Genomic DNA, 17,249 nt, shown 5'->3' with positions numbered 1-17,249 from the left:
AGGTAGAACTTACATTATTGACTTTAGATCTTTGTGCATTCTAGTATATGTTTTCAATGCTATAAAGTTCCATCTAAGCACTGCTTTCCTGCATCTGAGAAATTTTGATAAGATGTGTTTTTTTAAATTTAGTTAAAAGTATTTTTAAATTTTTCTTGAGATTTCTTCTTTGACTCATGAATTACTTAGAAATACATTGTTTAATCTCTATGCATTTTGGAATTTTCCATCTATCTTTCTGTTATTGATGTCTAGTTTAATGCACAATCTCAGACCAGATTGTGGTCTGAGATCAGACATTGTATGATTTCTATTCTTTTAAGTTTGTTGTGTTTTATAGCCAGAATGTGTGGTCTGCCTTGGTGAATGTTCCATGTGACTTTGGGATAAATGTGTCTTTGGTGTTGCTGGGTGAAGTAGTTTATAGATATCCACTATGTCCAGTTGATTGGTGGTGTTGTTGAGTTCAACTATGTCTTTATTAATTTTCTGCCTGCTGTATATGTCCATTTCTGGTACAGTGGTATTGAGCTGATTCATCAGTTTCTCCTTACAGTTCTATTAGTTTTTGCCTTACAAAGTTTGACTCTCTTTTGTTATGTGCACACATGTTAAAGATTGTTATGTATTCTTGGAGAATTGGCCCTTTTATCATTATGTAACGTCATTCCTTATCTGTGATAACTTTCTTTGATCTAAAATCTACCCTTTCTAAAATTATTAGAGCTTACTTTTGCTTTTTCTTGCTTTTGATTAATGTTGGCATGGTGTATTTTTCTTTACTTTTAATATATATGTATCTTTATATTTAAAATGGGTTTCTTACAGATAGTATATAGTTGGGTATTGTTTTTTGAACTACTCTAACATTCTCTGTCTTTTAGTTTGTGTATTTAGACCATTGATGTTCAAAGTGATTATTTTATTTAGTTGGATTAATGTCTACTGTATTTGTTATTGTTTTCTATTTGTTGCCCTTGCTCTTTTTTACTATTTTTGTCTTCTACTCTTTTTCAACATTTGTGATTTTAATGGAGCATTTTATATGATTTCATTTTCTCCCCTCTCTTAGCATGTAGATCATAGTTTTTTAAAAAATTATTTTTTAGTGGTTTGCAATATATATTTATAACTAATCCAAATCTACTTTCATTTTACTCTATATCACTTCACAGGTAATTTTAGTGAATTATAATAATAAAATAATTCTAACTCTTCCATCTCATCCCTTGTATCACTGCTGTCATTCATTTTACTTATATATAAACATATAAAAGCTTATATAAAGGCTTACATAATATATATGAGCTTACATAATCAAATATATTGTTGCTATTATTACTTTGATTAAACTGTTATCTGGTAGATCATTGAAGAATAAGAAAAACAATTTTTTTTTTTTTTTTTTTTTTTTTTGCGGTACGTGGGCCTCTCACTGTTGTGGCCTCTCCTGTTGTGGAGCACAGGCTCCGGGCGCACAGGCTTAGTGACCATGGCTCACGGGCCCAGCCGCTCCGTGGCATGTGGGAGCTTCCCCGACCGGGGCACGAACCCGTGTCCCCTGCATCGGCAGGCGGACTCTCAACCACTGCGCCACCTGGGAAGCCCAAAAACAATTTTTTAATTCTATTTTACTTTTACATATTCCTTCTTTGATGCTCTTCCTTTCTTTATGAAGATCCTAGTTTTTTCCTATTTTACTCTCCTTCTCTCTGAATAACTTTTCAAAACACTTTTTGCAATGCAGTTGTACTGGCAACAAATTCCCTCAATTTTTGTTTATCTGAGAAAGTCTTTATTTCTCCTTTGCTTTTAAAAAAGAATTTTGCAGAGTACAGAATTCTAGTTTGGTGGCTTTTTTTTTTCTCTCTCGCTCAACATTTGGAATGTTTGATTTCACTCTCTTCATGCCTGCACGGTTTTGGAGAAGAACTTAGATGTAATTCTTGTCTTTCCTCCTCTAAATGTAAGTACTCCATCCCACCCACCCCCCTGCCACTGGCTTCTTTCAGAATTTTTTTCTTTATCTTTGATTTTCTTGTCGTTTGAATACATGCCTAGGTGTAATATTTTTGACATTTGCTTGGTGTTCACTCAGATTCTCAGATCTTTGTTTTGGTGTTTGACATTAACTGGGGAGAAATCCTCAGTCATTATTATTTTTCAATAGTTTTTCTGTTCCTTCCTCTTATTCTTCTCTTTTTAGAATTGCCATTACATATATGATATGCCTTTTATAGTTTTCCCACAGTTCTTGGATATTCTGTTATGGTTTTATTTTTTTCAGTCTGTTTTGTCCTTGCTTTTTAGTTTGGAAGGTTTCTTTTGAGATACCCTTAAGCTCAGAGATGCCTCAGCTGTGTCTAGTCTACTGATAAGCCCATCAAAGACATTCTTCATTTCTATTACAGTGTTTTTTAGCTGTATCATATTTTTGGTTCTTTTTTAGAATTTCTTTCTGCTTACATTGACTGTTTTTTTTATGCTATCTACTTTATTCATGAAAGTCTTTAGCATGCATATTATAGTTGTTTTAAATTTTGTGTCTGATTATTTCAACATCCCTTCCACATCTGAGTCTGGTTCTAATGCTTGATCTGTTTCTTCAAATTGTGTTTTTTTCCTTCTGTTGTGTTTCTTGCCTAGAGAAGTTCCTTTAGCATTTGTTGTAAAGCTGGTTTGGTGGTGCTGAACTCTCTCAGCTTTTGCTTGTCTGTAAACTTTTTAATTTCTCCATCAAATCTGAATGAGATCCTTGCTGGGTAGAGTAATCTTGGTTGCAGGTTTTTCTCCTTCATCACTTTAAATATGTCCTGCCAGTCCCTTCTGGCTTGCAGAGTTTCTGCTGAAAGCTCAGCTGTTAACCTGATGGGGATTCCCTTGTGTGTTATTTGTTGTTTTTCCCTTGCTGCTTTTAATATGTTTTCTTTGTATTTAATTTTTGACAGTTTGATTAATATGTGTCTTGGCATATTTCTCCTTGGATTTATCCTGTATGGGACTCTCTGTGCCTCCTGGACTTGACTATTTCCTTTCCCATATTAGGGAAGTTTTCAACTATAATCTCTTCAACTATTTTCTCAGTCCCTTTCTTTTTCTCTTCTTCTTCTGGAACCCCTATAATTCGAATGTTGGTGCGTTTAATGTTGTCCCAGAGGTCTCTGAGACTGTCCTCATCTCTTTTCATTCTTTTTTCTTTCTTCTGCTCTGCAGTAGTTATTTCCACTATTTTATCTTCCACGTCACTTATCCGTTCTTCTGCCTCAGTTATTCTGCTATTGATCCCATCTAGAGTATTTTTCATTTCGTTTATTGTGTTTTTAATCGTTGCTTGATTCATCTTTAGTTCTTCTAGGTCCTTGTTAACTGTTTCTTGCATTTTGTCTATTCTGTTTCCAAGATTTTGGATCATCTTTACTATCATTATTCTGAATTCTTTTTCAGGTAGACTGCCTATTTCCTCTTCATTTGTTAGGTCTAGTGGGTTTTTATCTTGCTCCTTCTCCTGCTGTGTGTTTTTCTGTCTTCTCATTTTGCTTATCTTACTGTGTTTGGGGTCTCCTTTTTGCAGGCTGTAGGTTCGTAGTTCCCGTTGTTTTTGGTGTCTGTCCCCAGTGGCTAAGGTTGGTTCAGTGGGTTGTGTAGGCTTCCTGGTGGAGGGGACTAGTGCCTGTGTTCTGGTGGATGAGGCTGGATCTTGTCTTTCTGGTGGGCAGGTCCACGTCTGGTGGTGTGTTTTGGGGTGTCTGTGGACTTTTTATGATCTTAGGCAGCCTCTCTGCTAATGGGTGGCATTGTGTTCCTGTCTTGCTAGTTGTTTGGCATAGGGTGTCCAGCACTGTAGCTTGCTGGTCATTGAGTGAAGCTGGGTGCTGGTGTTGAGATGGAGATCTCTGGAAGATTTTCACCGTTTGATATTATGTGGAACTGGGAGGTCTCTTGTGGACCAGTGTCCTGAAGTTGGCTCTCCCACCTCAGATGCACAGCACTGACTCCTGGCTCCTCAATTTGGGATGATTTGTTGTCTATTCATGTATTCCACAGATGCAGGGTACATCAAGTTGATTGGGGAGCTTTAATCTGCTGCTTCTGAGGCTGCTGGGAGAGGTTTCCCTTTCTCTTCTTTGTTCTCACAGCTCCCGGGTCTCAGCTTTGGATTTGGCCCTGCCTCTCCGTGTAGGTCGCCGGAGGGCGTCTGTTCTTCGCTCAGACAGGACAGGGTTAAAGGAGCAGCCGCTTCGGGGACTCTGGCTCACTCAGGCCGGGGCAGGGGGTGGAGGGAGGGGCACGGAGTGCGGGGCGAGCCTGCAGTGGCAGAGGCCGGTGTGACGTTGCAGCAGCCCGAGGCACGCCGTGCGTTCTCCCAGGGAAGCCGTCCCTGGATCCCGGAACCCCGGCAGTGACGGGCTGCACAGGCTCCCCGGAAGGGGGGCGTGGACAGTGACTTCCGGTCACACACAGGCTTCGTGGTGGCGGCAGCAGCCCCAGCGTCCCACGCGCGTCTCTGGGGTCCGCGCTTCTAGCTGCGGCTTGCGCCCGTCTCTGGAGCTCCTTGAAGCAGCGCTCTTAATCCCCTCTCCTCGCTCACCAGGAAACAAAGAGGGAAGAAAAAGTCTCTTGCCTCTTCGGCAGCTCCAGACTTTTTCCCGGACTCCCTCCCGGCTAGCTGTGGCGCAGTAGCCCCTTCAGGCTGTGTTCACGCCGCCAGCCCCAGTCCTCTCCCTGCGCTCCGACTGAAGCCCGAGCCTCAGCTCCCAGTGCCGCCCGCCCCGGCGGGCGAGCAGACAAGCCTCTCGGGCTGGTGAGTGCTGGTCGGCACCGATCCTCTGTGCGGGAATCTCTCCGCTTTGCCCTACCCAGGTACGTGGGGAATTTCTTGCCTTTTGGGAGGTCTGAGGTCTTCTGCCAGCGTTCAGTAGGTGTTCTGTAGGAGTTGTTCCACGTGTAGCTGTATTTCTGGTGTATCTGTGGGGAGGAAGGTGATCTCCGCGTCTTACTCTTCCGCCATCTTCCCCGGAAGTCTTCAAATTGTGTTTTTTGCCTTTTAATATGGCTTGCAATTTTTTTTTGGTTGCTGGACATACTGTACTGAGCAAAATGAACTGCTGCAAATAGTCCTTTAGTAATGTGGTGGCAAGGTGTGTGCGGAGAGAAAGCATTCTATGGTCCTATGATTAGGTCTCAGTCTTTTAGTGAGTCTATGTCTCTTGACTGTGAATTTCAAGAGTGCTTCTAATTTACATCCTTCCCCTCCTAATTGAGGCAGGTTGGCTAGAACTGGCTAGAGTCGGGTATTTTCCTTCCCCCAGTTCAGTTAGGCTTTGGTCAAACCCTAGCAGGTTTATGCTCTGGTTTAATAGTTTCTCTTCAAGTGGGATCTTGTTAAGAACACAATGCTCTGGTGTATTTCATAATGGTTCCTTTTTTCTTTCCCTTCTGGAAGCATGAGGACTTTTTCTTTGATATTTATTTTGACAGCCCAGTCAAGCTGCTGGAGGTAAAACTCACAAAAAGTATGGGTGTCACCTATGACTTGATCCCTCTGGGGTTTTTATCTCTGAGACTTATCCATACTGATCCTCCAACAATTCCTTAATTATACTTCAGGTTTTCCTATCCTGCATGTATTCCTGTGGGTTTCTGCAGTAAGTTGTGATTCTCCGTATTTGCCTATCTGTTTCTTTAATTTTAGGGGCAGTGGTTTGCCAGGTGACCTAATTTCTCTTACAGATATAAGAAGCGTTGTTAAGGTTTACGGTTTTTGTTTTAGTTTTTACCTGTTGTTAGGATTAAGTGGCAACATCCAAGCTCCTTAAATGCCAGATTGGAAACCAGAAATAACATATTTTTTCAGTGTACAAGTATATCAGAATTATCCATTCTACTGCTAATAAACATTTTTGTCATTTTCAGTTTCTGACAGCTTAAGTTTTTCTCCAAATATTTTATATATTTTTAATTAAACATATGTGTGCATTTCTGTTATATATATATGTATATATATATATGTATACATATATAATGTAATATATATATATATAATATCTAAGACAGGAACTGCTAAAATCATTAAGTATGCCTGTGTTCAATTTATTTAATTTTCAGTTGAAAAGATGATTCTTTCTGTATTTATCTTGGTCACTTATCCAAAAAAGAATTGATTATATAAATGTTGGCTCATTTGTAGACTCTTTATTCTGTTCCATTGATATATATGTCTTTCCTTATACCTTATAGCCTGGTATCCTAATTACTGTAGCTCCATAATAAATCTTTAAGTAGTGTAAATCCTCCAACACTGTTCTTTTTTTTTTTTAATTTTTTTTATTAGTTTCTGCTTTATAACAAAGTGAATCAGTCATACATATACATCTGTTCCCACATCCCTTCCCTCAACACTGTTCTTCTGTTTCCAAATTTTCACAATTCTAAATCTTTTGATTATTTATATAGATTTTAGAACCAGATTATCATCTGGTAAAGGGAAAAAACATGCTGAGGTTATAAGTGGAACCACATTAATTCTATAAAGCAGTTTGGAGAGAAATGACATCTTAAGAATACTGAACTACCCGGTTTGTAAGCATGGCATATCTCTCCACGTTTTATAAGTCTTCAGTTTTTACCAGCATGTACACCTCATGAAAATCAGAATCAAATAGCCCTGCCAGACTAGTTACTTATTTACTAATTAATTTATTTATTTTTGCTTGCTGGTCTCTGCGCATAAAAAGTCCAAAGTGCCACAACAGCTGCTATAACTTATAGTTCACTGGGATTCTTGCTATGATTCTGGCAACAGTGTGCTCATTTGGGTACCTGGACCTCTAGCCATGCAAAAGCCACACTTTTGAGAAAGGGAAGCACAGATTTTCCTAGTGGGTCACTGAGTGATGGTAAGTAGAACCACTCATGCCTCCTCCCTCTAGATTCTCAGACATAAGTATTCTTTCTGTTGGGATATAATACCATTTAAGGGCTTTGATTTAATGTATATTCTTCATTCTGTAAAATTGTAGCCCATCCTCATAGAATATTTTCTCCAAGCTAGTACTTTGACTGTGAAGAGTAGGATTATCTAATGCCATATCAGGCTGGCAGCTTTTGGGTGCTATGGTATGTGATATTACTAGTGGATTTCTTGATTGTGAGCCCACTCCCATACATTTAAAGTAAAACCCCATTCTTAAGTGACTTTATGTGATACCACATACTGATGGATCGAGTACTCCATACTTCCTCAGATAGTGAAGCTAACTGAGGCTCTACAGGCAGGAAAGGCAATTCCTTATCAAGAATGTATATTTTTTGCTGCTTAGAAAATATTTCCAGAATGGAAAGAAGCCCATGTAATCGACTTGCCATCAAGTGGCCAGTTGGTATCCTCAAGGAATGGTGTCATACTGGGGCTTCAGTATCAGTCTATACTGCTGGCAATTTGCATATTCCATGGTAGCAGTAGCTACACCAGTCTTGGCAAGTGGGAACCTATGCTGTTGCGTTCATACATGGCCTTCCTCTTTACTTATGGTCATTCTGTTCAGGTGCCCATCATGACAGCATCAGTGTAGCTGTTTACTGAGGTCGGTTGATGCAAACTGGCTGAGTCATTCTGTCTACTTGGTTGAATAGTGCCTCTTCTGTGATAGATACTCTCTGGCATTTATAGGAGACACAAAGATCTTCAAATATTTTTCTATATATCCATCCACATTGCCTCAACCACAGAAACCTTTCTGCTATCTTAATATTTCTTTCATGCCCCTGATAAATCTAGCATGGCAGCCAAAATTGAACCTACTAATTGAGTTTTTGGTATTGTCATCTCCACTTGGATATACACAGCTCAGACTGATCAGTTAAATATGATGGGCGCTGCCAGTAATACATCTCTCTGATCCTCAGGGTGAGTGTACTAACTTTTTCCTTCCACCTCTGACTACAATAATGTTTTTACTATAATAACCTGGGTGACAGTTTCAGAGGCTTCCAATTCAACTTTGCTACTAGCATAACCCTTAACTCTCAGGATATGTAACCAACACAGGTTACATCCACTAGTTCTCTTTCAAAGTTTCTCTAAGGAACAAAGGGCAAACAATCAAAATCTTGGAGTTGTTTCCATATAAACTTGGATTTGAGCAGAGAAAGTGGTTTACTGTTAAGGAAAGAGGTCTTGATGCCATGTAGAACCTCAAGGGAGGATTTGTTGCCTCAGCTGCCAGCAGACAGCCTCTAGCTGTCTGAAACATCAGAGTTTATCTCAGCTACAGAGATCTGCTTCACTAAGGGCATGCCCTTTTTATAACAGCCCACATCCCATGAATGATTGAATTTGGAGGTGGGGGTGGCTTAGAAGTTCCAGATATTATGGCAGGACAATTCTGATGGACCGTGTACTCTCCCAAGGTCCCAGTGGGCTTGGCTGAAGCATTGTCAGAATGACATCACAGTTTAATTTCTCCCTCTCCCCATTCCTTCTTCCTTCCTTTCCTTCCACAGGTGTTTATCCTTAATAAATATCCTGTACACCAAAATCCCTCAAACTTGGATACTGTAATCTGGCTTTCATTATTTATGATGAGAACTCTCTTATCAGTATATTATATTATATATATATATATATCGGTATAATATATAATATATATAATATGTATATATATATGTAAAAAATGTTTTTCTCTGAAGACTATCTTTTCTTTTGTTCTAATTGCTTTTAAGCTTTCCTCTTGAAAATTTTTAAAGATTTTTGAGAAAATTTTTGTAAAGATATTTATTTTAAAAGTGTGATCGTGTTTGGTGTTGACCAGTTTTACTGTAATTTACTGGGATATGGTTTTCTTTGTAGTTTCCCTCTTATATTTTCCTTCTTAATATGATTTTTGACTGCTTTCACCATTTTTTAAAACTCCTAGGCATCATCTTTTTAAATATTGCTTCTTCTCCAGTCTTTCTCCTCTCACTGAGATTCCAATCATATGCTGTCAAACTTTACCATTTTCCCTGTCCTTCTCTTCCATATTTATTTTACACCTGTTTGCATCTTCGTCCTTCATTTGGGTATTTCCTTTTGAATTCTCACTCATTTTTAAATAGATATATTTAAAATTTTATAAACTTAACATTTATGTTCTTTCTTTTGATATATATATATATATATATATTCATTTATACAACTTACACTTGATCCTTCTTTATAGTTTCTTGCTCTGTGTCAAAATTCTCAACACTTTAGAATTTTGGCTCATGAAATTTTTTCTTCTCAGCTGCTTTTGCTGCTGCTTCCATGTTCATCAAAAGATCTCCTAGGGCTAATTTTATAAGAAAACCAGGGGAAAAAAAGAGCAAATAAAAATGAAGATTCCTATCATTCTCTTTCAGCTTTCAGAATTCTTTATTTTTGCTCTATGAGTCAAACTAGTAGGTTTCTTTGGAATTGCTCGCTGTCTGAATTACAGTTCTCATTTCCAGTTTTCAGATTGTGCAGATTTCAGGCCAGGGAATATCAGAATGGAAAAAATTGTAAACTCACCACTGGTTTTATGGGACATAGAATTCTGGTATTCTTCCTTTATCTGCCTGCTCATGTTTAATTTTCATAGTTCTCAAATAGCACCTATGCATCTGTCCCGGTTTCTCTGGTAAATTTGGTGGGAGATAGAGAGGTGTGTGTGTACTCCATATTACTCAGAATCAAAAATCCCCTCCCCGAATTTGTCTTTTATTACCTAAAAAAAGAATGACCATAGTTATTTTTATACTAATATCCAATAATCATATTATCTGTACTTTCTAAGTTTATGTATATGTTGTGGATTGCTTTTCTTGGTTTTCATTTCACTGTGTTCTCTTAAGGTAGTTTTTATTGTGTCACTAACATTTTATAGAAAAACGTTGTACAAATAAGATGAAAACAAGCTTCTCTCAAACACACAATCCTTGATAATCTTAGTTCCATTTCAGGAGCTAGATAATTTGAAGGCATGAGGTGCCACATATATTCAGTTTGCCCTAACTCCTAGAATGTAGTTTTCTTAATTCCAACCCACTGGGTTCTCCCATCACCAGGCTTTGAGTTCTAATTTTACCATACTAGCCTGCAAGTGTGAGCAAAGTTTTGTTCAGCTTTCCAGGCTTTCAGCTCCTCCTTATGAATATGTAATACTCAAATATACATGCCCAGAGGCTTCAAAGACTAACAGGAAAATCCTTGTGATTTCTTTTGGATTTTCTTATTTTGTTCTATTAAGAGATGGTCCTCAGTAAATGCCTATTATTACTGTTCCTTCTTGCTTCAAGTGGTTGTTAGATTAATTTGGCTATGGCAGTTATTTTCTTAGTTAAGAATAATGCCATTGTGTACATTATTGTGTGTTTCAGTTTCCAACTCATAGAAATTGTGTCTTTGAGAAAAATCCAAGAAAGTATGGAAGGAAGGATTTAACATGAATTCTTGTCATGCTTTAAATGGAGTTGATTCTGAATATCAACTTAGGAAATGTGACTCTGGACAAAAATATGAGACTATAAAAATACAAAGTAATTGATTTTGTATTATGTGCCAGGCCACACATTAAAGAATCTTAAAGAATCTTCCTAAAATAATTGTTAGTCACGGGGGATCTGGTTTATTCATGTTGGTGACAGGCATTTAAACTTAGTCTAGTTCTCTAGAATTATGTGGGCTACTTTAAAAGGGACCATTCATTCATGGGTTTATTCATTCCAAACACATTTTTTAACACCTAATATAGGGACTCTGAAGGATATTAAGGATAAAGAATGTATATAATGAATGCAGAGCCTTCTAGAAGGAGTGTACGGTTTAACACAATAAACATTATTATGAGTTCAATGAAAAAGCTATTAAGTGACATATTGCAAGAGTGTATTAGCCATCACATAAGCAGCAGTGAAAAGTAAAGCAGGTGATATTTCTATCTTAGGTAATAAAAGGCCATTAAATATCTTTACTGTTTGTACACAGTAGACACTCAATACATGTTTATCAGTGCACTGCAGTTTTCTGTTACTGTGATATACAACTCTGAATCTTTAGTTCTTACAAAATTGAAGTGGACTATAAGTTATGTACATAAACTAATTTTTTTGTTTTCTTTATTTCCAACAATTATGTAACATATTGACATCATCCTGGATCCTCAAATACTGATAAAGCAATGGCTTTACTGTAATCTTAGGACATAAAATTCTCCAAGAAACATTTGAATAGATTCTAATTATATAACAATTATATCCATATATATAAATATATATAATTACTGCATAATTTCTCTTGATCTGCAATGTTTGGAAATAGATGTGAATTGAAGTTCTGGGGAGAACATAGTATTCAACTTCCAAATCCTTTAGGTATGCCTACAGCAACCCTCACTCCAGGGACTCTCTGGAAAGATTGCCTGGATATTGGAACTGTCAGGAATGTCACTGCATACTTTAAATAAAAGTTTAAATTCTATTCACTTGACACATGTACCACTCCAGGTAGGTGCAGATCAATCCAATTGCATCTAAGCCACTGGAGGTCTAATTAAACCATAGCGCTTCTTAACCTTCTCCTCTCCAAAGTTGTATTAAACTAGGGAGAAATTTCAGAAACATTTCTGAGGTCTTTTCTGGCTGAAGAATGGGTTCATAGTAGCAAGGGCAGCTGTCCTTTTGCTATGTGTAGTATATAAAGCAAGCAGATATTACTTTTTCTCTATTTTGTAATTAAATAATAAGAAAAAAATATACAGAATTACTGATGTCCTTTTCCAATCCATGCCCCATAGTACTCAGAGGACTGTGCCACTTTATTCAAAAGGCAGGAAAGAACAGGAGCAGCACCCACCAGCCAGTGTCCCTAAACTGATAAAAGTCCACTTTACCTCAAGGTGCTTTTAGGCCCCAGCACCTCTCATGGGTCAGGCACTAGGCTGGACCCAGAAAACCCAAAGCTGAATAAGACCTAGTTCTATTTTGAGATGCAAACTATCCACCAATGGCCTTCTTCAAGAAGTTTGCATCTGTTTCTGGCACAGTTTTGCTTGGAAGATTTAGAGTGCTTCAGATGTTCAGAATTGTGCTTAAATCTTTAAGACATGTTTGTGCTGTTTTTGATAGAACAAGATGGAATATTCTTGCAAGTGTCTGATGCTAAATAGTTTGAAGTCTCTGTACCTGAAAATGTGTTTGGTTTTAAAAGAAGAAACAGAAGAATGACTTCTCATAATAGTCTCTGGAAAACATACAAAATACAGTTTAAAAAATGATAGCCTCTGAGCCTAAATTCCCCATGTATAGCAAGATTTGTTCCTATCAGTCAGGAAGATGTCAAATAAATCTATCTGCCCATCATCTTAAATGCCCATGCAGTAAGATCAGATGGAAAGAGAATTTCCATGCCGAGAATGCTCTTTATCTTTTATAGAGGAAGGAACGCAGGGCCCTGGGGTTTTTGTTGTTGTTTGGTTTGGTTTGGTTTTCGTTAATTATTTTATTGTCACAAAAGAAATGTATGTTTATTATGAAATTCAAACAACTCAACTATGCAAAATAAAAGTGAAAAGCCTCTATTTTTCCTCAATTCAGTGTTTACTGTGGTAAAAGCTATCTCATTAAAATGAGCGATCAGTTTGTAAGGCAGCCAACATGAAAATGAGAGTTTTGAACTCACTTAGGTTCCTAAATATAATTATTACTGGGGAAGTCTCAGGATGTCCAGAGAAGAGTAACCAGAAGGTTGAGGGGTCAGGAAAGCATCAGGGCCCACCAAAGGAACTGCTTGGGTTTACCTGAAGTAAAAAGAGACTTAACAGGGAGAATGATTTCCTATCTTCAAATTGTTGACAGTCAGCAAGCAGAAAACAAAGTAGACTTGTTCCAGGGAGCAAAGGACCAGCTTGTAGAGGATAATAATACTTTTACCCAGTTATGACATCGCTGCCCTCTGAAAAATAGAGCTGTCCACACAGGATACACCTAAGAAAGGACTACGTGGATGTCAGCCAAGAGCACTGCAATAGGGCTCCCAGTATTACGTGGGAGGTAGGTTCAGGGGTCTTTTATTTTGGAGTGCATTTCTGCTTCCTCTCCTTGGCTCTGCTCTCTCTTTTTCTCTCATTTCAAACATCTAAGTTCAGGCAGATAGACTCCCAATAAAGCCATGAGAAATAAGTAGTTAGCTTGTGATAGATGGCCAAGAGAATGGTAGGAATTATTTTCAGTACTTTATAAAGGAAACCTTAACCCTCTTGATGTGAGAGCCCTGGGCACTCTGTCTTCCCAGAACAGATAAATATGAGAGACACAGATGTGAGACTTCTTTTTGCTTTGGTGAAGAGAATTCACATCTCTTTAGTATCCAGAGCCCAGCACCACCATGCTCAGCTTAAAGCAGACACATTTTATTGCATCTATACTGTGTGGGAATATCTAATTTTTCCCAGAAAAAAATCATGAGACCCTTGAATGAATACAAACATATCCAAAGTGCTATTTATACCTCATATTGCCTAAGTATTAAAAAATAATCAAAGCATATGAAATTGTGTTACTCTTATATTCACTGATTACCTCCTCCTCCTCCTCCATTTCTAATTTCAGCTGTAGAGTTTCAAAAAGAAAAACAGAACAGTATGAGGAGACAGATGGCTCAGCTGATGACAAAATCCATTTGACTTTTACCACACTGAGAGATGGAGAGCTTGATTAATAGTTGGTCAGCCAGTGAGGCAATATGAAAAGAAAAGCTACTTGGCAAATGTTTCTTAAATGAATATAAATAACTTATAATTGCTTGATTTAAATGTTCCTCATGGAATCACCATTTTGCATCACTTCACTTAAAAATTCCAGGTTGAACCACCTCAAACCAACATAAACATGTTCCTAACACTAAGTCTAGAACATGAGCCACTGTAAACCTATTTTAACCACATCTACTGTTTAGGTAAAAAACATGCAATTGAAACTTAGTGCCTTACCCCAGATGGCATTATAATTACCAAAGAGAAAAAGGATCAAAGAAGCTCTGCTTATACAGATTATTCTCAGAATACTAGAACCTCAGAGTTGGAAAGAGCCTGAAACTTCTGGCCAATTACCATTTTTTTACAAGTGAAATTAATGAGGCTCTGAGGAATGAAGTGATTTTGCTGAGACCACATAGCTTTCATGTAAAACTTGTGCTAGAACCTTAGGATTCTAGTGTTCTAATTTAATATGCACTATCCTTTACTACATGTATAGTCAGTATCTCATAAAATGATGTTAAGATTATTGCTTCTTTTATTTCTAACGTTGGAGGAGACATTGAAGATTAAACTACATGTGTCTGTCTGTGTTGTAGATTTATGTAGAATTGGAAATAGTATATCTCAAAGTAAATTTATGTGAATGGCATTATTTAAATGTCTTAAGAAGAGCATAATATCCTTATAAAAGCCAGGGGATATATTATGATATGTGTTCATTTTAACTAGATTTATTCTAAATGCTGGCCTAGAAGGGGAGAGAAATTTCAGCTCAATGATTCACTTGTGACCACTGGCCAGATTGTTGGTGACCTTGCATTTTGTGAACCCAATTATAATATTATGGGAAAAAATAGCCAATAGGGGCAATGACTATAGAGCAGATGCTCCTTTGAGCTAAACTTTTCCAGGGAAATAAATTACAAGGAAAAAAATTACAGCAATTTTAGCTTCAACTTGAGAATAGATGCTCAAAATGTTATGGTGGTTATTAAACAATGATATATTATGTGGATGATTTTCTAGGGAGTCTTCTCTCTCTCTTTATCATTATTTGACCATACTGTAGTATTTATAAAATTTTAACATGCTGCCACTCTCATTTCCTTGAGAATATGGATGCACACGCACACACACATACAGTGTCTCTGACTATAGCTGTAAAATGTCAAGGAATAGCATTTGACACATATATAACTGCAAATCAATATACGTGGAATTTTGTTTTCTTAGCACATTTTGTATAACTTAGAGCTTCAGGTATATGGTGTATCAAGTCATGCCTTCTGTATTGTAGCAGCTGAATAAAGGAAAAGGCTGATATAACATAATTAGCTTCTTTGTATAGATTACTTTTATCACCACTTAAAAAATGCTTCTTACATTTTGAATTGAAAGTTATTTATAAAATTGGATAAAACAAATAATTATATTCCCAGCTGTCCATTTTCAAGACATTTTTACATTTTTTATAGATTTTTCTATATGAGAGACTGATGATCATCTGCTTATAGTCCCTATACTGTGACAAAATATGCTCAATATATATTTTCCTGAATGTATATTGAATAGTTGTGTGAATCAAAAATAGACATACCTCAGAACTCATTGAATGGTATACTTCAAATTTGTGTATTTCATTGTGTGTAAAGTTACCTCCCCCTCAAAAAATTCACTTACAGTTATTGAACTCTAGTTGATATTATGTATGCTAAAGCATTTAGAAGCAAAGTGTACAAGTGTACAGCTTGATTTCTGCAAGTTATTTTGAAATGTATCAAAATAAAGGTAGATGTGGGCTCCCCTGGTGGCGCAGTGGTTGAGAGTCTACCTGCCGATGCAGGGGACACGGGTTTGTGCCCCAGTCCGGGAAGATCCCACATGCCGTGGCGTGGCTAGGCCTGTGAGCCATGGCCACTGAGCCTGCGCGTCCAGAGCCTGTGCTCTGCAACGGGAGAGGCCACAACAGTGAGGCCCGCGTACCGCATTAAAAAAAAAAAAAAAAAAAGGTAGATGTAAATATAGAAAGTTGCAAAGATGGATAGATATGTGATAAAGCAAATATATATATATGTGATAAAGCGAATATATAGCAAAATATTAATTGTAGAATCTATGAGGTCAATATATGTGTGTTCACTGCCCCATTCTTTCAGTATTTCTGTATATATGAAATCTTTCATAAAAAAATACTGGAAAAACTTAAATGTGCCCAAATTGTGGCTACTATTTGAGATGTTCCTTCAAATATCTCCAATCTTACAGACAATTTTACAGTTCCAATAAAAACAATCAACTCAAATTTTATTAGAAATGACTTGCGACTCAAGCAATTTTTAAATTTACTACTTATGGCCTCAGAAGTAAATCACACACAGCCCTTTTGGTGGATACACTCAATATGTACCACCTCTAAACACTAGTTTCAAAGGGCAAGTTACAGATACTAAGTAAGTCTAATGAGCCAGTTACTTATTTCATTAGCTAGGGATACAACATGCATACAGCTCACCCTGACAGCCTTTAGGGAAGCCAGAGCTGGTAACTATCAATCCTGGCCTACCTTCAAATGTAGTGCAGTGGTGTTCCACCTAAGTGAGAACATTTGTCAGAGCATTAAACATGATATTTGGAATATCACCCCCAAATACTTCTAGAGTATGTGAACAGGTGCTTTCTGTGCCAAGCCCTGTGTGAATCCCTAAGCACAAAGATGAATAAAAGCAGTGGAATATCAGGCTTTTAGTATAGACTTAATAATAAATGTTGGTCACTCGGGTTCTAAGAAAGATTTTTTAAGGAAGCTACTCTATGAGAAAGGTATCTTTTCTACTGTATTAACAGGTTTTAATTATCAAGTTAGACCATCAGGTAGCCACATATCTGTATGTATTGAATTTTAATATGAAATTTTTAGATTTAATCAAGGGAAATAAAGAATAAATTCACTTTTGTCACTAACCTTGATTTCAAAGGCATGGTATATATAAGTTCCCTGCAAAGTCAAAATAATTAACTATAATTAAAAATTAGCAAAATTTAGACTCCATAGAAAATGTGATATGCCACTTCTTTCAAACAATGAAAACCACGTAATCGGATTTTGACTAGACTTCCAAGAAATTCAAAGTGAAATTAAGTGTTCAACAACTGTAACTATATTGATTTCCTATTTCCATTTTAACAGTCATAATATATGAGGGTTTTAAAAAAGGTGATATGCCAAAATCATTTTTGGAATAGGATGATCATAAAAATATATAAATTATTAGTCATTTGCATCAAATACATGTGTTCTGCCAAATACTCTTAAATATTTTAGATTAATTTGTTGAGTTTATTTTAATTTATTGTGTTGATAAGAATGTCACCCTATACTTCCTGACTGTGGAGTAATTTCACATTATTTAAAAGCCTAGGCAAAATACACATGAAAATCAATTAAAATTTTTAAAGTAAATAATTGAAATCATTTTATAGGGCAGCATATCA

The sequence above is a fragment of the Hyperoodon ampullatus genome, assembly GCF_949752795.1.
Source record: "Hyperoodon ampullatus genome assembly, chromosome: 4".
Lineage (NCBI taxonomy): Eukaryota > Metazoa > Chordata > Mammalia > Artiodactyla > Ziphiidae > Hyperoodon > Hyperoodon ampullatus.
The sequence above is the reverse complement of the archived record's forward strand: the minus strand, read 5'-3'. Positions refer to the sequence as shown.